Source organism: Eucalyptus grandis, chromosome 1 (genome assembly GCF_016545825.1).
Source record: "Eucalyptus grandis isolate ANBG69807.140 chromosome 1, ASM1654582v1, whole genome shotgun sequence".
In the NCBI taxonomy this organism is placed as follows: domain Eukaryota; kingdom Viridiplantae; phylum Streptophyta; class Magnoliopsida; order Myrtales; family Myrtaceae; genus Eucalyptus; species Eucalyptus grandis.
Window position 1 is genome coordinate 39,218,794 of NC_052612.1, and position 22,129 is coordinate 39,240,922.

Sequence of the window (22,129 nt, forward strand, 5' to 3'; positions counted from 1 at the left end):
CCAATTTTCCAATTTGTACAATAATAACAGAACTTTAAAAAAAAAAACTAAATAGCATAAAATAAATTAAAAATAAAAATAACAAAAACCACCTAAAGGGAGACTTGGAAAGGGGCAGCAGCGGCGGTGGGTGGCGCCGGGCAGAGGGTGACCGGCGACGGAGCTCCAGCGAGGGGACCGGCGGAGGTATGGCGTCCGGCGCGGGCTGCTGCGCGGCGGAGCGGATCGGTCAGACGCGGGGGTGACGCGGGCGCGGGGACGGCGTCGGGCGGAGCAGGGACAGCGGCGCAGTGTCGGACGGAGGCTCCGCAGGGGCGTCGGGATGGAAGGGCAGCGATCCGGCTTGGGCGGAGGCGGAGCAGGGGCGTCGGCGTCGGGGCTTCTGGCGTCCGGCACTGCAGGTCGGGACGAGCGCTGGGCAGAGGTTGGTGCTCAGTTGCAGCGGCGTCGCGGACGTCGGGCGCTGGTGGAGCAGGGGCTGACTGCAGGAGCGGAGCGGCGATGCGGCGTCCGGAGGGGCGGCGGAGCGGCAGCATGAGCTCCCGTGGAGTCGAGCATAGGTTCGCTGGCGACGGGCAGAAGAGACGTCGGCACGGGGCTTCGAACGGAGGCTGGCAGACGCGGCGACAGGGGCGACATCGGCGGAGGCGCGAGCAGCAGGCGGGTCACGGGATCTGCAGGTTGCAGGCGAGGCGGAGGCGCAGGCAGAGGTGCTGGATCGTGGCTGCAGCAGGCTGAGGCGTTGCTGGTGCGGTGCACGGCGCGGGTTCTCAGGCTGGTGCAGCGTCGCGGGGATCGGCGGCTCGGCTGCAGGCGTTGGGTGGCGCTGGAGCAGCGGCGTCCGGCGAGAGGATGGGAGGCGGAGGCGCGGCGGAGGCCCGCTGCGAGCGCCGGCTACGAGGCTGGCGTGGATGTTCGCGGACGGAGGCCGCAGGGGGCGAAGACGCCTGAGGAAGACGAACTGTTTGCTGTTTTTTCTTTTCTTTTTTTTTTTCTTTTCCTCACCTGTCGCACGTCCCCTATCTGTCTCTCTCTCTCTGCTGTACTTTCTCCTCTTTTCCTCACTTTGACTTCTTTCCCTCAACAGCTTTTTTCTTTTGTTTCTGTGGTATTTTTAGAAGAACGAAGAGAAGCCTCCTTTTCCTTCGCGAATTCTTTCTTTCTTGCACGAACTTTCCTCTCGAATTTTTTTTTTTCCCCGAATTCGCTCTCGAAATTTTCGATTTTTTTCACCCCTTTGTCACGAAAATTGTGGCTCTCTTTATAACGATTTCAAACAGCCACTTTCCACAAGAATTTCGCGATCACTGATTTTGTTTTGATTCATTCCATTTTATCAAAATTCTTGCTCTTTATTTACTGATTCCCTAAATCTTGATCCTCGATCGGGACTGCTTCCGCATTTATCAAGATTTGAAATTTCCAACTTACATGTATAATTAATCGATTGATTTTCCCTCTTTTTTTCCTTTTATTTGTTTTGATGCAATTTTATCTTTTATTTCCTTAAGGTTGTCAAAATTAGGTATCAACAAATAGTAATTAAATGAACATCAATGTGTGAAGAGATTGTGAAATCAAGCAAATAAAAAATGAATTGAGTGATAAAAATTCTTCATTGATCATTCACATGTTAACAAGTGCTTTTTATGCATATTTAATTCGAATTACTTCAATTTTTAACATCGAGTATGCACGATACAAGAGAAATTAAACTATTCAAAATTATGAACTTTTTTTCTTGATCTATTTGTGAATAAACGAAGGCTTAAAATAGTCAACAAAAAGTTCTACATTCCTTCATGTTAGACAAGTGGGAGGCATCCCCAAACATGACAATTGACAATAGACATGGCGGTGATTAAGGTTGTACCTCACCACAACACTAGAGCTCAAGAGCTTCGCTGGGGCTGCCCCACCTATCAAGTAACCTCAATGGGTTGACGATACTGCACTCCTTATTTTAACATACCGATACCTACACGTCTCTGCCACCAATTAAGGACAAAAGTTCTTCTCTCTCTAATAGATATCCCAAATTTTATGTCTCAAAGTTCAGACAAAGTAATTGAAGGTCATACTCGGCAACAAATCTCATGTTCATGTTCCCTCGTTTCAAAAAAGTGGGGAGGCATCCCATGCATGACAACTGACAATAGATATGGTAAGGTACTACCACGTGAGATTTTCAGCAATTTTTATTGACGAAGTCAACTTTCTTATAAGTAACAAATACACGAGCCAATCTTCAAACCTTTGAGGGGAGAATTACCAAAAAGCCCTAAACCTATTGCAATTTGTGCTAATTTGATCCTAAACTTCTTCTTTTTTTCTGACCCAAAAAAAAAAGTCCTAAACTTTTTTTTGGTTAATTTAATCATAAATCTTTTATAATTGTGCTAATTCAGTCCATCCGGCCAAAATTGGCCGGGTCGGTACTAATGTGAACGCCGGCCGTTCGGCAAACGCCGACGTGGCATTTTTAAATATCTTTTATTCTAATTTTAAAATATTTTTTGAATTTTTGAATTCTTTTTTTTCTTTTTTTCCCCATCTTCTCCTTCCCTTGGCCAGCCGGCGCCGGCCGGAAACAAGGGCCGACGAGGTCAGCCTCGCCAACCAATGGTGAGGCTCACCCCGCCGGCCGGAGGCGAGGGCTGGCGAGGGCGAGGCCCCACTAGATCGCGAGCGGCTCGGCCCTTGCCGGCCACTAGCGAGGTCGACCACCTCACCTTGGCTGGGCAAGGCCTCTCACCCAGCCGATCCGCCTCACCTAGCCAAGGCGAGGGTCGACCTCGCTAGTGGCCGACAAGGGCGGGGCCTCACCTAGCCAAGGCAAAGGTCGACCTCGCTAGTGGTTAGGGAGGCTCAACCTCGCCATGGCTGGGCGAGGCCGAGCCTCGCCAGATGTGGCGACGACAGCCTCACCGTTATTGAGCGAGGCTTGCCTTCGCCAAAGACCAACGGGGGCGAGCATCGGTAGTGACCGGCAAGGTTGACTCGCCAACAAGAGGAAGGAGAAGGTGGGGAAAAAAAGAAAAAAAGAATTCAAAATTCAAAAAAAAAAAAATTAAAAATTAAAATATAGAAAATATTAAAATATATATATTAAAAATTGCCACATCAACGTTTGTCGGCCGGCTGTCTTCGATCGGCATCCATTTTAGCGCCGGCCGGCCAATTTTGGCCGATGGACTGAATTGGCATAATTGCAATAAATTTATGACTTTTTTGGTAATTCTCCCAACCTTCGGGTTGGACCATTTTTAGTACGAACCACGGAAAGGCTACAACATGCACAATGCTCTCGTGTCTGTTCCCAATTTCCCCTAATGTTCCAAATTGCGTGTTACAACGTCACCGCGTGATTGGTTAGATTATATGTATTCATCTTTCATCAATTGGTCAATAAAACTTGACTTCTAATTAGAAATCTTTTCTCTAATCTAAACAGCTTAAACATGGAAGCAGAAAATTCATAATTTCTTCTGAAATTTGTTAATTTTTGCTAGAACCACTAAGGATGAAACAAGCTGACTATATTAAATTCCGTCCCTAATTATTTTCTTCATGAAGAACAATAGCAAATCCGTCCTTTATTTATGAGCTGATGCATTTAATTGATCAACATTAACTGTTATGCTATGTTTTCCGTCAATAACATTTCTTTTATGTTATTAACATTTACTTTCTTAATTTTTCCTTGTATACTAATAGTCAAGGTTTATTTTTTTCCTTTTAAGGGATTGAATATCAAACTTCTTTGAAACTAAAACCCCCGGATATCTCGTAAGAGGTACAATAATTGCCCAATCATATTTTATATACTTTACTAGCAAATTGAATGGTAATTTCTTGGAACCCTTATATAGCAATCAACCTACTCATCTCTAATTATGTAAGTTCTTGAGAACAATTATTCGAAACTTTTTGATCGTTTCGATATCCTACATTAATGGAAATCCCGAAAAGATGTTATATGATCTTTAGGCTACGTAAACCAAACTTATCATGAACAATGTTTCAAATGATAACCGTAATTCATATAGCCTATAAATCATGCAATATTAACGCGGGAATTTCATATCCTTAGACGTATGTACATACTTTCATCAACAGTGGATTTTTATTTGATGAAAAATATATGGACCCAAGATGTTCGGGTTTTTCTAAGGTCAAAAAGTAATATCAAACACCTTTCTGTCTCTTCCTTTAAACTAAAGAGTTCTCCTTTGTGATCCTGAAGCAGATGATTTGCATATTTTTGTAGGGTCTTCACAACCTGCTTTAGTCGCTGATGAGCTGAACAAGAATTCAGGTAGGTCTCAGTGATGAAAGATAATGGGAAAACAAATAGTAGAGAACTGGGCAATCATCAAGACAATGCATCTTGCAGGGTTTGGTTTTACACGTAGGAAAGATTAAACATTCATAAAAAAAAAAAACAAGGGCATTACTATCGACTGAAGGGAGGTGCCCAAACAAAGAAATGGCTTCCACTATCAATGACACCTTATGCGTTCACATGTTCCAGAAATAAAAATCCCACAATGGCCCAAATTAGAGGGCAGAGTAGAAGAATATGCCGGAAATGAAAGAGCCGAATGCTCGAAATATCCTAGCTTACAGTGGCCCTCTACATGCTTAACATCTTGGAAAATAAGGCAAAACGGCCATCCCATCGGAGGTCCATCCCAATATGTGGAGAAGTGCCGCTTAGAAGTCTCATGTTAGCATTCCAAATTGCCTGTCTTCGTATTAGAAACAGAAGAGGCCTTGCTGTGATTTTCAAATGAGAAAGCCCGAGAAACCAAGACTCGACCAGAAGCAAGTGACCCAGACATTTTCACAAGGCTTCAATGAAGCTGATCTGAATGGAAATCGTACAAGTTGACAAGCATCTTCAATTAAATTAAATTAGACTCCTTGGGGGTTCAGTGTTTGCTTGAGAACTACAAACCGCCAGATCTAGTTAGGCAAGGGCAATGCCCTCGCTCAGGGCTAGGCAGGGTCGACGGCCCTCGCCCAAAGGCGGCAGAGGTCACTGGCTCCCTTTGTAAAAAGAGGGGAAAAAAGAAAAAAGAAAAAATCAATAAAAAACTTTGAAATTTGAAAAATTGTCAACATTAGCGACGGTCGCGCCACATAAGACAGCTAGCGCTAATTAGGCTACCACATCAACGATGTTAAGTCAAAATTAGTTGGAATAACTAAGTTGGCAATTTGCTAAAAGGTTTAAGACTTGTTTGCTAAATCGTTAAAAAGTTTAGAATTAAATTGGCACAATTAAAAAATATAGGACTAGATTGAGTTATCAAAAGGTTTAAGATTAAATTGGCTACCATGTAATGGGTTTCGGATTTTTTAGACAATTTTTCCCAAATAGCATATGGCCTTTTGTCCATGCAAACCAAAAGTCATTGTCAATGACTGTTCAGATGATGATCTTGGTTCATATAGTCTATAGATCATGTGATATTAGTTTAAGAATTTTATATTCTAGTATATACATACTTTTCATCAACTTTGGGTTACCTTTAAATATTTTGGTCAAATTAGAATGTCACATCTCAACATTTTATCTACTCCTGACATACTGCGCGGTAGTGATTTTTCTAAGGTCGCAAAGTAATGTCATGCGCCTTTTTTTAGTATCTTCTTCTAAGAAATGGAGAAAAAGCCACGACTCTTTTGTGTTGATTGTTGGCCATTGAGTTCTTCCAGAAGCACTGATTTGCAATCTTTGTAGGTTCTTCCCACCCTTGCTTTAATAGCTGAAGAACTGGACAACTCAGGTGGCTCTCATTGATGATGATGGGAAATTTGGTTGCGCAAGCAGGAAATAATAAACATTGTTCAGAGAAAACAAGGAGAACATTGCTATCAACTGGAACAAACAGCTCAAACAAAGAAATGACTTCCACTATGAATGACGCCTAAGGTGTTCGCATGTTACAGCAATAAAAATCTCACAATGGGCCGAATGAGAAGGCAGAGTATAAGAAAATGGCAGAAATGAAAACGCCAAATGCTTGAAATGTTCTTAGCTTACTGTGGCCCTCTACATGTTAACATTATGGAAAATACAGCAAAATGGCTATCCCATCGGAAGTCCACCTCACGAGATGACGATGTGTAGCTTTGCAATCTCTTGTCATCATAACAAGTTACCTTTTTTTCGTATCAGAAGCAGAAGGAGCCTTGCTGTGAATGAATTGACGAGCCTGAGAAACCAGGACTTGACCAGAAGCAAGTGACCGAGACATTTTCACGAAGCTTCAATTAATGGAGATTGTACAGGTTGACAAACATCTTCAAATACCTTAAATTAGACCTGTTAGTGGCTTGGTGTTTGCTCGAGAACAATAAACCAATGCATGTACAGCAGAAAAAGGAAATGTCTTACTTGAATGCCCCATTTAAATGCTGCCTTTGACCATCGTTCATCATGCTCTCGTCCTTTGAGATTATGTCAGCCCCTACGTTTGAAAATGAAACTCATTTACCCCCTTCATATCATTATCTTGCAGGAAGACTTCATACCAAAGGTTTAATAATGCGGTGAGAACTCTTAAAGAATTACTGCCTGGGAACTTATGAAACAATTTCTGTTCACCTAGGACCTGATGATGGCGAGGCTAGCTTGGTGAATTGATCCACAATGTAATCGCTGTGATCTGGATGAAAGGAGCCAACCCATCGAAGCGTCAGAGCTTTGGACACTGAGTCCTCACGGCTTTGAAACACGTTACACAGATTAAAGGGACCAAAGCTTTTATAAATTAGCCTAGGACTCCTCCCCTAAGCGATGTGGGACTAGAGAAAACCCATTTCCCTTTCTTGGGCACGTCCGAGGACCGAGGCGTGGAGGCATTGCCATCCCTCCTCCCCGCACATTGGGTATATGGCCCCACACGCAGTCAAGAGTCGGCTTTGATACCATTTGTAAGGACCAGGGCCTCCCACTATGTAATATTGTCCGCTTTGGGCCTTCGGCCCTCACGGCTTTAAAACGCATTACGCAAGGGCAAAGGCACTCCTCTCCCAAGCCATAATATTGTCATTTTTAGGCCCCACACTGGCGCGGACGCTGTGCTCCTAAGGGGTGGAAAGTGTGACAGCCCAAGCGACGGTGCGCGGGGAGAAGGGATGGTGGGGCGTCTGCACTTCGGTCCTCAGACGTGCGCAGGGAAGGGGAAGGGGTCCCTCTCTAGTCACCAATCGCTTAGGAGGAGAGTTCTGGGCTAGTTTATAAAGACTTGGTCCCTCTAATCTGTGTAACGCGTTTTAAAGCCATGAGGACTCAGTGTCCAAAGCGGACAATATTACACAGTGGGGCCCGAGTCGTTACACTATATATACTAACTAAGCCCTCCAAGCATTTAACCACTGCAGATATGCAAGGCCTCTTACTATAATCATCTTGTAAACACCATGCTGCAATTTTCATTATCTTGACAACTTCTTGGACGTGTAGTTGCTTGTCACCACTGGACTTATCAACCATGTCCAGTAGTTGTTCTTGTTCTGGTTTGCACTTGAAAAGTTTCAACCTATGCACCTCATCACTCGGCAAGAGCTGTCCACATTTTTCCTCCCACATAGGATTTCTAACGCCACAATGCCTAAACTGTACAAGTCTACCTTTTCCGTGATAACGGAGCTTAGCCATTCCCGAGCGAGGTAACCTGGTGTTCCTTGCATAGTGGTCATGACATGGCTTCCATCCTTATCAATTAGCTTTAACAACCTAAAATCAACCAGCTTCGCATTGAAATGTTCATCCAGTAGTATATTTTTGTAATTTGAGATTTTTTTACTAGGTCGGACCCACTTTAAATATAGAAAGAAAAAGACAAAAAAAAGGGGGGGAAGAGATAATAAAAAAAAAGGAAAAGATAGCACACATTCGAGCAGAAGTTCGGGCAAAAGAAAAGAGGAGAAAAGAAGAAAGAAGGAGAAGAAAGAGGAGAGACAGCTTTGTGTGTTCATGCCACAGGCACCTCACCAAGCCACCCAGTAAGTAATCCCGCCCCCCGTTCGTCCAATCGGAGTAATTTTGGACTTAGGGCTTGAAATTCGGAATTTTGAGAAAATTGAGCGGCAAAATCTGATTTTTGAGTCGCTGAGCTACATATTTTTATAGAAATAATATTTTAAGGTGTCGTGGAGCGGTAGGATTTTATGGATGTTGATTTGAGCTTACGATTTACCCAAAACAAAATGTCGAAGTTTCCCGCGAGTAGTAGACAGTGTGCGTCCAGCAGTTTCGAGCCCACATTTTGTCAATTTTTGGCTTGATTTTGGGATGATCAAGTTGGGATTCTTGTAGCACATTGAAAGGGCTTTCTATTGACTATAAATACATTCGGAACAGGATTCGGTGGAAAGAATTATAGTGTGACCAAGTGTCACACTCAAAGCTCCGCATTGCAGACAATTTAAATAATCACTTTAGATATGCTATTTTTTTAGCTTGTAAGTCTCATTTTATTAATGAATAAGCATAGTTTAGTTGAGTCGTTAGTTGAGATAGTATTTTATTTGATTTTGATGCTATTTCTCACTTATATAATATGAATCGGAGTTCGTGGATTCGAGTTAGCCTAGTTATTTGATTTGAGGCATATCCAGGTAAGTGATGCTATATTTTCTATGAATTTGAAAACTCACGTCTTAATTAAAACTGATATAGATTTGAGTACTGTATGAGTATGAAAGACATGGCATGGCATTTTATTTATAAAAATGGAAGAAGTGATGTTTAAAGCATAATTGTTGCATAAATCCAGATCAAGCAGTTGATTTTGAAATGGCATGGTGAAGCATTTCTAGAAATGGCTTATGAGTTTATTATTGTGCAATGGATGGAGGAAAGTCTTTATAAAAAGAATTCTTTTGTTACTTTGTGCCAAAAAAGTCCTAAACATTTTACATTTGTGCTAATTTAGATAATTTGCAAATTTTTACAACCTGCTTTAGTCGCTGATGAGCTGAACAAGAACTCAGGTAGGTCTCAGTGATGAAAGATAATGGGAAAACAAATAGTAGAGAACTGGGCAACCATCAAGGCAATGCATCTTGCACAATGTGGTTTACACGCAGGAAAGATTAAACATTCATAGAAAAACAAAAAGAGCATTACTATCGATTGAAGGGAACTGCCCAAACAAAGAAATGGCTTCCACCATCAGTGACACCTAGTGCGTTCACATGTTACAGCAATAAAAATCCCGTGATGGCCCAAATCAGAAGGCAGAGTAGAAGAATATGCCGTAAATGAAAGAGCCGAATGCTCAAAATATCCTAGCTTACAGTGGCCCTCTACATGCTTAACATCTTGGAAAATAAGGCAAAACGGCCATCCCATCGGAAGTCCATCCCGTGATAGGAAGAAGTGTTGCTTAGCAGTCTCATGCTAGCATTCCAAGTTGCTTGTCTTCGTATTAGAAACAGGAGGGGCCTTTTCAAATGGCAAGCCCAAGAAACCAAGACTCGACCAGAAGCAGGTGACCGAGTCATTTTCACAAAGCTTCAATGAAGCTGATCTGAACTGAATGGAAATCGTACCAGTCAGCAAGCATCTTCAAATAAATTAAGTTAGACTCGTTGAGGGCTCTGTGTTTGCTTGAGAACAACAAACCGATGCATGTAAAGCAGAAAAAGAAAATGTTGCCTTTCACCATTGTTCGTCATCCTCCTGTCCTTTGAGATTATGTCAGCTCCTATGTTTAGAAATGGAACTCGTTTACCCCATTCATATTGCAATCAGACAGGAAGACTCGATACTGAAAGTTTAATAATGCAGTGAGAGTTCTTAATGAATTGACGTATTGGAGATTATAAGCACAACAAGTTCTATTCACCCTGGACCGGATGATAGCCAGGCTTGCTCGGTAAATTGATTGATAATGTGATTGCCATGATCTGAACAAACTGAGAAGATGTCTCTCTATTGAAGTCTCAGAGCTTATGTTAGAAACTAGTTTTCATCACCTAGGACTTGATAATTGCAAGGCAGATGGCTGAGTAACTTCATCAACAATTTACTTGCTTTGACCGGGAGGAACTGAGAAGCAATAACTTCAACTGTCTGTACTAACTAATCCCACCAAGCATTTAACACCTGCAGACACGGAAGGACTCTTACAAAAATCATCTTGCAAACACCTTGCTAATCATATCGTACGTGGTTGCCTCAGCATATTTCAGCGCACCAGCGTACTCGTTTTACTCATCTTCGAGCGTCTCTCAGGCATTAAATCAAACAGTCGTTGTGTGTGGTTTCAAATCACTCTACGCGCCCCAAGCAATATATCCCACAGTCTTGTACTTACGGGTGGAGACTTTCGGTACGAAACAGCAAGTGGAAGCACAGTTGGACTCGGAGGAGCAACATTGAAGAAGTAGGCCCACGGAGATGTCTCATCGTCCAGCACTGGAGCGATATTACTTGCCCTGCCGCTCATGGCGTCCAGTGACCGTCATTCACGGCCTATTCCGACAATGCTTTGGTTGCTTACTTCGCATTTGCCGTCTTGAATTTTATAGCTTTGGCGTTCGAAGCCGTGTCCAAATGCGATTGATATAAGCTCGAGGGAATATGTACGTGGTATTTGCTATCGCCACTGTCAACTTTATGTCTGTGTCTGGTTCAAAAGAGCGAAGTGATTCTGTCGGCCTCCGCCAATTTGATGCTCTGCTTTTTTTCTTCCTCTATTGTAGCTGGTGCTTTGAAGATAAAGAAGATGCAGCCAATATGAAGTAAATAATCTGTTCTTTCTAGTTTCTTTGGGGAAAAAGGGAAAGAGCAGGAGGAAGAATTGGATTCAATCTCTGCCCAGCCATGTCGCACGTCAACTCTCGCAAGCTTGTGGCATAAGTTAGAGTCGTCAGCAACTTTACCGACGTCACGGCTTCCTCAGTAAGGCATTTTTCTTAACTCAACGGACTTCTCTGAAGTTGGCCTTGTATGTTGGCCATAGTCCTTTTCTTATAGTCAAACAATGTAGATTTTCCCACTGGAAAATCCCTACCTTTGGCGAAACTTACATAAACCATTCTTGCCAAATTTACCTATTTCTGTTCTGGAATTTAAATTATTATCGTGGTACATCTCTGAAGTTGGGTGTTCGAGCAATTTTTACAAGCAACCCATTTTATAAACAGTTTCAGATCCATCCATGTCAGACTTCTTCTTACTCAAATTACGGTGTCCAAAATGTTAATGGGCACATCTGATGCGTGACACATCTTGATTAGAGAGAGGATCTTTCTTTCTTTAAGAGGAACGTTTTGCTTATTCGACAATGTGTTAAGTTTACCTGGGTCGGTATAGAAAAACTCGCTATTTTTTATATGAATGAGGCCTAGAAACACTTCAAAAAGGACACATTGCTTTGTGTGTCGACCTGCTGCTTTGTTTGGAAATGAGAAAAATCAGATACCATAGTCTTGACAACAAGAAACAGTATGGTGATTTGCAAAAGGTATCGTACAAGAAAGGTTGCCTTGATGTCAATTTTGTGTTTGGATCGCAACGAGAAAGAGTGATGGAATTGAGCATCGTCTATTGAAAACTGATTTATGGTTGGAATCCTTATTTGTACCATGACTTTTCAGCCAATTAAACGAAAATGACAAGCGACTAAGAAATTCATTTAAATTATTTGATCATAAGCACGACTACGAGACAAAAAACTTATATGGCAGAAACGCCAAAAGAAGTCAACCCATCTAAGCCTTGGAGTTTATGCTCGAAGTTGGTTTTGTTCACCTAGGACTGATAATTGTGAGGGCAATAGCAAAGTAGCATCATCAAGACTATGATTGCTGTGACCGGAAGGAACTGAGAAGCTGCATCTCAAGTCATCTTCTATATTAGCTGAGCCCTCCAAGCATTTAACCACTTGCGACATGGGGGGCCTCATGCTAACATCATCTTGCAAACACTGTGACAGCCCAAGGAAGGGGAGAGGTCTTCTCTAGTCTCACATCGCTTAGGGGGGGAGTCATGGGCTAGTTTATAAAGGCCTAGGTCCCTTTAACCTGTGTGACGCATTTTAAAGCCGTGAGGACTCAGTGTCCAAAGCGGACAATATTACACAATAGGGCTCGGATCGTTACAAATGGTATCAGAGCCGATTCCCGACCGCATGTGGGGGCCACAACGAGGACGTTGTGCTATTAAGGGGTGGAGAGTGTCTAGTCCCACATCGCTTAGGCATGGAGTCTTGGGCTAGTCCCTTTAATTTGTATAACGCGTTTTAAGTCCGTGAGGACTCAATGTCCAAAGCAGACAATATTATACAGTGAGGCCCGGGTCATTACAAAAACACCATGCTGCGATTTTCATCATCTCGTTAGCTTCTTGGCCGTGTAGGGCCTGCATGGTAACATTTCTATTTCTCCCGATTTCTGTTCTTTTGTTCCCAAAACAAAAACAAAAAAGAACAAAAATCTGTTTGGTAACACCAACTTATTTTTCTATTCCCCAAAATAGAAAAATTGTTGGAGAATAGATTTGGAACAGAAACAAGAAACAAAAAAAAAAAAGTAGCTTCTTATTCTCGGGAACAAGTTCTAGAAATAAGTTTTTTTTTCTTTTCTATTTTTCTTTTGTTCTTCTTTCTTGTTGTGACCACCGCCGGCCGCTTGCCAACCGTCGGCCACCTCCTGCCGCCCACGGCCATCGTTCGCAGCCGACCGCCGACGACAATCGCCGCCGCCCAGAACCCATCGGCCACGCCCACAACCCACCGGCCGCCACCCCCTCCCGTGGCCGGTGGGTTGTGGGTGGTAATCCTGCAGCGATAGTCGGTGGCAAATGTCGGTGGTCGTGCAGCGGTCGTGCAACAATCGTGCGGCGATCATGTGACGATCGTGCGACATTCGTGCGACGATCGTGCGATGATCGTGTGACGTTCATAGGACAATCGTGCGGCACGCATTTACATTCGTGCAGCGGTCGTGCGATGATCGTGCGACATTCGTGCAGCGATCATGCGATGATCGTGCGACGTTCGTGCGGCAATCGTGCGACGATCATGCGACGTTCGTGCAACGGTCATGCGGCAACAAGCGTCGGGTCGGGTCCATGATTAAGAAAAATAAATAAATACAAAAATTTATAAATTTTTACCAAACGCATTTTTATTTTTTTTTTCTATTCCGAATAAAAATTTTGTATAATTACAAAACACCCTATTTTACTCAGAAACTGTTCCCGGAGTAGAAATAAAAAATAAAATAAAAAAACTATTTTTGAAAAGAAATAATTCCCCAAAATAGAAACATTGTCATGTGCATCCGTAGTTGCATGTCACCACTAGACTTGTCAACCATCTCCAGTAGTTGTTCTTGTTCTGCTCTGCCCTTGAAAAGGGTCAACATATGTGCTTCATCACTCGGCAAAGAGCGGTCCACATTTTTCCTCCCACATAGGACTTCTAACATGACTACGCCAAAACTGTACACGTCTACCTTTTCCATGATAACAGAGCTTAACTACTTTGGAACAAGGTAACCTGGTGTTCCTCGCATGGTCGTCATGACATGGCTTTGGCCCTTATCAATTAGCTTCGACAACCCAAAATCAACGAGCTTCGCATTGAAATGTTCATCCAAAAGTATATTTTGGGGTTTGATGTCTAAGTGAATTATTTTTTGATGGCATTCCTCATGGAGATAAGCTAGTCCTTTGGCAATATCAAGAATAATCTTTCTCCTCACTTGCTAACAAACGTCAAACCATTGACCATTATGAAAGATCCACTTATCAAGAGAACCATTGCTCATGTACTCATAGACTAAAAGCCTATGTGATTTTTCAGCACAAAATCCAAGTAATCTTACCAGATTGACATGATGGATTGTGCCAATAGTTCCGGCCTCGGCCAAGAATGACTTTTTGATCTTACCAAAACCATCAAGACGCTTGACTACAATCCTACCTCTAGTGGGAAAAGTTCCTAGAAACACTGAGCCAAATCCTCCTTCCCCAAGCTTGATGCTGAAATCTCCTATCATGGCCTTCAAGGGAATCTAGTTATCTGAAGCCTTAGTAAGTCTGGATCATCATCCTCGACATCGTTTCCTCTCACCTTTCTGAAAATATAAATCCCAAATATGCTTACTAAGACCAAAGAAACTGCTCCAACAGTAGTTCCTAGGATTAACACTGTTCGTCCCCTTTTCTTTCTTCGAAAGATTGATGATGGCATCAGCGCATTTCAACTATGGTTGACTTTGATAAAGGCTAAGTTGGAATGCTCCGCGTATGAGTCGTCTACGAGGGAAAATGAATCTGATAATAAATAACAGTCTCCACCAAAGAAATTAGTTTGATTATTAAATATTGTTATTGTGCATGAGCATCCTTTCCTCAAACACTCTTCCTTGCAACTCTTCACAGTTGTGTTTGAGATGTTTGCATTAATATTATTGTTTGACAAAGCAAAGAAGGTGATCTTCTCAACTTCTGCAAAAGTGTTATTATGCGAATCACAAGAGAATGGGGAGGTGCGATTGCAACCATAGGATGAAAGCCCTTGCTTCAATTTGCTGTGTCTCGTTTGGACACTCACAATCATAGCCATGAGAGGCATATGAGCAAATGCCATAACTACCACATACAAGTGGATAATCGCAATTTCCAAGACGCTCAAGAAGATCCGTGGGGATCCAATCATTGAAGTATTCAACATAAACATAACGCTTCAAATGCCCATCGTCCCCCAGCCGGATAAACTGAGCTGAAGATATCGAGGGAAATTCAAACTCACCAAAGGTTCCATTCTCGTAAAGTGCTGCAACCCATCCACTGTCGCTCTTCATTATGCTTACATCAGATGTTCTGTAGTAAATTTGGGGAGAATTGGCTGCCCTTACAGATCCGACGAAGCCTATATGATCATCAGTCGTGAACGTGTAGACCCGCTCTGTCTCATCCGGCACACTTGACTTCACTATTAGTTTCATGCCGGGACGTAGCTCCTGTCCAGGAAGAATTATATCTGCAGGGTAATTGAAAGACTGCCAAATGATGGCGTCATTTCTGTCGTAGAGTACGAGATTTCCAACTTCAGTCAAGTTTAAGCCTATCACTGACTTGCTAGTGGTATTTGTGGACCACATTTTCTTTCCATCGTCACCCAGTAAAACTAAATCGCCCTCCTGGGTGAGTCGCATCTGCGCAGTGTCATTCATGAGCCCGTGATTAATCCCCCAAACTAACGATGGATTGATGTATTCCATGTCTTGTGTCGGTTGGAAAACAAGCTGGCGAAAATAGCATTCTCCGCCTCCGAAACCATAGCACATGAAGCCACATAAGAAACTCGGTCCTAAGTTTAGCCTGGAAAGCACGACCTTGAGATGAATATCTAAAAAGTTTAGAGGGGGGGTCAGAGATTTGGATCATATCGAAGTCGTAAAGTTTACTGATGGTCCATACGGTGGGAACACTGACCGATGGTCCATTCATGAATTTGGCGATAGTTAAGGTGCACATGGCAACGTTTTTATTCCAGGGAATTATTTTTTTTTTCAAAAATAGTTTTTTTCTAATTCTACTCCGGGAACAATTTCTGAGTAAAATATGGTGTTTTGTAATTATACAAAATTTCTATTCTTGGAATATAAAAAGAATAGAAATGAGTTTGGTAAAAATTTATAAATTTTTGTATTTATTTATTTTTTCTTCATACTCACGTGCACGCCGACGACACTCGTCGCCGCACGACCACTGCACGAACGTCGCATGATCGTCGCACGACCACTGCACGAATGTCGCATGATCGTCACACGAATATCGCACGATTGTCACACGATCGTCACACAAACGTCGCACGATCATCACATGATCGCCACACGATTGTCGCACGACCGCCGCACAACCACCGACCGTCGCTGCCAACTGCCGCTGTAGGATTGCCACCCACAACCCACCAACCACAGGAGGGGGTGGCGGCCGGTGGGCTGTGGGCGGCGGCTACCGTCGCCAGCAGTCAACTACCGACGATGGCCACGGGCGGCAAGAGGTGGCCGACGGTTGGCAAGCGCCGGCAGTGGCCACAACAAGAAACAAGAACAAAAGACAAAGTACTTTTTATTGACGAAGTCAACCTTCATAGAAGTAATGAGAACACAAGCATATCTTCAAACCTTCGAGTTACATAACTTTTATTGCGAACCACGGAAAGGCTACAAGCTACGCAACGCTCTCGTGTCCATCCCCAATTTCCCATAAGATTCCAAATTGCTTGTTACAACAACACCGTGTGATTGTTTAGATTATATGGTTTTCATCTTTCATCAATTGGTCAACAAAACTTGACATCTAATCAGAAATATTTTCTCTAATCTAAACCGCTTAAACCTTGTAGCAGAAAATTCATAATTTCTTCTGAAATTTGTTAATTTTTGCTAGAACCATTAAGAATGAAACAAGTTGACTATTTAATTTCGTCCCTAATTATTTTCTTCATGAAGAACAATAGCAAATCCATCCTCTATTTATGAGCTGATTTAGGAAGTACCAACACTTTTCGAGAGCTTTCATGTTGTGTCAGACACTCTCTTTTCTTTTCGTGTCAGACACTCTCGACACTCGGTCAACAAGTGTCAAAATATTCGACACCCGATCACTCTCCCGACACTCTTCGACACGTGAGGCGAGAATTTCAAAATATAAGTTCGGAATTCCGACACACACAGGTCAATTTTAAAAATTTGTAATAAATAAGAGAACAAAATGTAAAAGTATTTTAAAATAATAATAAATAATAAATTGTGGCATCCGAAAAATTTTGCTGACGCGCGATGGTCTGTAGCTAAGTGATGGAGGTATCATTCGGACTATGTCATTGGTGCCATTTATGGATATTGATTTGTATTATTGTTGGACCGATATGCTACTTTTGGTAATGGTCCGACCGTCAAAAATTATCCCTGTGTAACATCATGACTGAGACCCTCTTCCACTTACATTCGTACCCTACGAACTAAACCTCCTATGTACATTGCTGCTGCCCCGTATAGTCACGTTAAGTAAATATATTTCAGCCCACGCATTTGCTGAAATTAAGAATTTAATTTTGGAGAAGTTGGATCGTGCACGAGGACCCTGCACACCTCTCCATTTTGTGAATCAGCACGTGAAGAGATGAATTTGAATCACCGTACAAGTTTGTCGGGTTCTTCCCCTATGCAAGAATTTTAGTCATGAACAAGTACATTTGATGGATTGAATGAAAGGAAAATGGCTGGACCACGAAGACCATGGGATCGACAATGCTCCATGCACGTTATTCCTTCAAGAGTCAATAAACTTGGAGAGGCTGACTTCCTTGCCACGTTCACTGCATGGAGATGGGTCGGCCAGCAAAAGCCACGCAACCGAGACCTCATGCCAGCAGGGAATTCAAGCGAGGACAGCTGCACGAAGGGGCAGCCGTCGAGGCCCATGCGGCCAGAGGAGATGGACACGTTTCCTCCACCTGCCACGTTCACCAGCTGGCTTCATTGGATGATGCCACCAAATAACCTGCATGCAGTAATTAGATTAATTAAAGAATTGAAAGAGCAAAGTGCTCGTGTGATTGAGAGAGAGGAGAGAGAGGAACCGAGCGAAATAACCAGCGAGCGAGAGAGAGTTCTAGCGAGCGATCTGCGAGAGAGGGCAGCGAAGGAAGAGGGAAAGGAGACCGCCCTCCGTCCATGCTCATGCAAGCTGCCGCCGTCGGTCTTCGCCGCTGTTGAGCCGCATCCAAAGACCCGCGAGCTTCTTGTTCAGTTTGTCGATTGAGCTTAGGAGTGAGGCAAGTGGAAGTTCATCAACCTATGTATTTACATGCTGTTATTATCTAGTGAAGAGTTGGTAGATGTGAGAAAATGTGAAATTGAGAGCTGCATGTTGATTTTGACATATAAGATGAAGCTAGACCTAGAAGCTAAGTAAAAACAGGGCATGTATTGTGGATTTCGAATTTTAAATTGGAACAAGAATTTAGAGATCTAACTATGGTGGATTTTTGGAAGTGAAGAGGGTGTGTTGTAGTGTAATATACTTGTATATACTTAATTGTGGGCGTTGGATGCCGAGATTCAAGGGTAGGAATAATTCTCTTTAGGTTAGTATACTGTTTTGTAGAGAACAGCGTGACCTTCGGTGACTCCATGAATTTTCTGTAATTATCTAGCCGGAATTAGACTTCGAATCCTTAATTAAAGTTGTAGGAAACATCCTTAGGAATAACATATCAAAATTTGAGAATAAATGGACAAGTTTTGGTCAGTAAAACGATTTTCCTTATAAATGTTAAATCTGGAAGCTATTACAGAGTGTTAGTAAGGAATATCGAAATTACTGCTCTCGATATACAATGAATCTGACTTAGTGTTCTTCATAAAACATTTTCCTTTAGGTCTTTTTTACAACATATCCAAATTTCATAATTTTCTGAGTTCATTTAGGGGTTATTCCGAAATTTTCATTAAAACTGCACATTCTGGTTTTTAAGCTGTTTTACTCCGACTTTGCTCAACTGATTTCAAAAGTGAATGCATCTTGGGTTGTTATGTGATATGATGATACTGGCATTGGCATATCGTGTAATATTGAGATGTGATGAGACTCAAGAGACATTTTGTCATTGCATTGAAAAGTGTTTTTGAAAATTAAGATGTTAATTATTACCGTTGGAACCTCGAGTCAACGATGCCTCGGGAGTCGGGATGCCCAAAGGTTCGAATGATTCAATGCCCTTTGGATGTCTGATTGTATTTTGAATACATGCCCAGAGGTTTTTCCCCAAGAGCTTCGGGATGCCCAGTGGTATGCTTGTCGGTACGTAATTCCGGATGGCCGAGGTAACCATGTCTATGGTCCCCAGTGATTCCTCGTGATGCCAGGTGAAGTGCGAGATGCCCAAAGGTTCGAATGATTCGATGCCCTTTGGATGCCCGGTTGTATTTTGAATATATGCCCGGAGGCTTCCGTGACACCAGGAATGGGTGCGAAATCCCAGAATAATGCAAACATTGGTCCTCTGGGGGATGAAACCTTTTGAATAATAAAACGGACGATTATATTAAGTGTGAGTGTGGTCTGGTTATGGGACTAAATTGTATGGCATGACGTGTCATTATAGTTTGGCCCTATGATCGGGACTTGTGTAATCTGGACATGATGCATCTGAATCTTTTGAAATTGCATTTGCCATTGCATTAAAGAATTTCATGATTTTGATGTATAATGATCCCTTGACTACCTGATCTTGTCTATCCTGCATGAGTCTAGATATTGATGGTACTGCTTGATGTAGCTTGATAAATCTTTTACTGTTGAGTGGTTGTACTCACCCCGTTTTGGGACTAACATTTCAGACTAGACAATATACCTCTGCCGCCGCCGCCACCAGCAGATGGACCGAGTGGTTAGATATGGCTGTGAGGAGGAGGATAGCAAAGGAAGGAACTTTTGGACGCTGACACTGATCGATAGACTTTAAGTATATAACTGTTGGAAAAGATATCGGTCATCTTTTAAAATATAACCGAGTATAAAAAACCTTGGCATTTTGATGTACCGATTAATGATGTCCATCAAGTTATGTAAATAAAAGTGTTCGGCTTTAACTTATAAAAATGTTTAGTTGGTGTGCATCGTTTTCTGAATATAGGGAATGGAGTTGTTGGATACGCTTCCGCCATACAAATTGCGCAGGGACCGATCTAAAAGATGTAAACCCCTAGGATTTATGAATTATAATGAAATTCTTTGGTATCAGAGTATTATATTATCAGGTCAAGTGAAAGGTAAGCGAACAGTGGCGACCCTAACGGTTTCGGGGGCCGTTGGGGGCCGTTCGTGGGGTGCCACATAAATATATAAAGAAAAAAAAAAACTAGTCTTCTCTTCCCTTATGATTCTCACTTCCCATAATATAAAATTCACCCCCTGAGTTTTTTTTTTTTTTTATCTTCTCTTCCAACACGTTATGACACTTGAGTCTAGAATGTGGATTACTTTTTCTTTTTTTTTCCCTCCAAGTTTTATGAATTATTGAAATAGAGTTGAATTTGTCAAATTGAAACAATGTATGAAATTAACAAATGGTGGATTAATATTTTTAGTGTAAATTCATTCTATGCTATTTTTTATTATTTATCTATTTGTGAATTTAAATCAAATTAATTTGATTAAAATAATCATAAAAATGATCATTTATCATGTATATATAAAAATATAAATTTAATATATAACGTGTCCCAACGTATTAGAATTCTCTATTATTTGAGAAATGAAATGTCAGCGTGTCATATCATATTACGTATTATATATCGGTGTCGGTGCTACTTAGTGTTAGGGAAATTCCTTATGATATTTTGAAAATGACAAAATAAATCAAAGGCTACTAACATATTTAATGGTTAAGTAATAGACTATGCAGATGATAGAACATGTAAAGGATATTGTCAAAGTCTGAAGACGGCCAGAAGACTGAACGTAACACATGTCCAAAGTATATTCTGAAAATTTCCAGACTTCTATGTCAAAGTTTAAAGATTGCCAAACTTTAGTGTCAAAGTCTGTTCTACATCAGAAGTTTGCTCACTCTGACAAATTCCAGACTGAACGAGAATGAAGAACTAGAAGACAACTCTATACTGAAGCTGAACTTATTCAGACTATGTTCAGACCTTAAAGCTAAAATTGTTCAGAAGCAGAATATGTTCAGACCCAGATTGTGAAGTCTATTGCACTCAGACTCAGATTATAAAATCTATTGCACTCAGACTCAGAATGTAAAGTCTATTAACTTTACATCCAGATTCGACAGAACGTAACACAAGCCCCGAACATATATCGACTAGTGATCTGGTTTGGATTCTGCATCAAGATTGATTTGATTGACTCAATCTAATTGATTGACAATTAAATCTTGGAGACAATAACTTTTTATACGAAGAAACTCTACTTATGGAAACCAAGATTCTGTTTGTATGGGCGATCGAAATCAATTTGGGATTCTACCTTTGTCACTCAACGGCTACCAAATCTTCTAGATACAGATCTGTCCAACGGGTAGATTGGAAGACGATCCTCAAGATATTGTCCAACGGCTAGTTTGGAAGTAAAGGGGTATTTAAGGAGATGAAGGACCGATGAGCAAGTAAGAGACGGAGCGTAGAATTTATAATTCCAAAGTCTGAGCGATCTTTGTTTATACACTTGTCTTTGGTGAGCTTAAACGTTTGTAATCGTGAGAGAAATATCAAAAGAGTGACTTAGTGAGATAGTGTGATCTACTACTAAGTGTTTGCACTCAAAGTTGTAATCTCTTGTTGATTGCATAGTGGAATTCAGCCAAGAAGGTTGTTAGCGTGAGAAAGTGGACATAGGCTTGGTCTAAGCCGAACCACTATAAACCTTGTGTTCTATTCTTTTCCCTGAACTCCTTTATTTTGTTCATACTTCTATTTAACTGCTAAAGTCTAATCTTGCTCAAAATCTGCTGCTCTTCAGACTCAGTTTCAAAAGTCTGTTATTATTCAGACTCAGGTTAAAAAAGTAAAGGTTTTCACTGCATTTTGCAGAATCTGTTTTTACACCTATTCACCCCCCCCCTCTAGGTGCACGTACTAGCACTTTCACTTAGGAGCTGATATATTTAATTGATCAACATTAACAGTTATGCTATGTGTTCCATTATTAACATTTACTTTCTTAATTTGTCCTTGTATACTAATAGTCAAGGTTTATTTTCTTCCTTTCGAGGGATTGAATATCAAACTTCTTTGAAAGTAAAACCATCGGATATCTCGATAGAGGTAGAAGAATGGCCCAATCATATTTTATATAATTTACAAGTGAATTGGATGGTAATTTTCTTGGAACCCATCTCTAGTGATCAAACTACTCATCTCTAATTATGTGAGTTCTTGAGAACAATTGTTCAAAACCTTTTGATCATTTCAATATCCTATATTAATGGGAATCCCGAAATGACACTATATGATCTTTAGACCACATAAAGCAAACTCATCATCAACAATGGCCCAAATGATAATCTTAATTCATATAGTTTATAGATCATGCCATATGGAATTCCATATCCTGAGATGT

The 22,129-nt window shown here is 41.5% G+C and overlaps 1 pseudogene; it reads right to left on the minus strand.

The window, feature by feature from the left end:
* Positions 1–229: 229 nt before the first annotated feature.
* LOC120286691 lies at positions 230–15,189 on the minus strand (annotated as a pseudogene).
* Between the last annotated feature and the right edge of the window lie 6,940 nt (positions 15,190–22,129).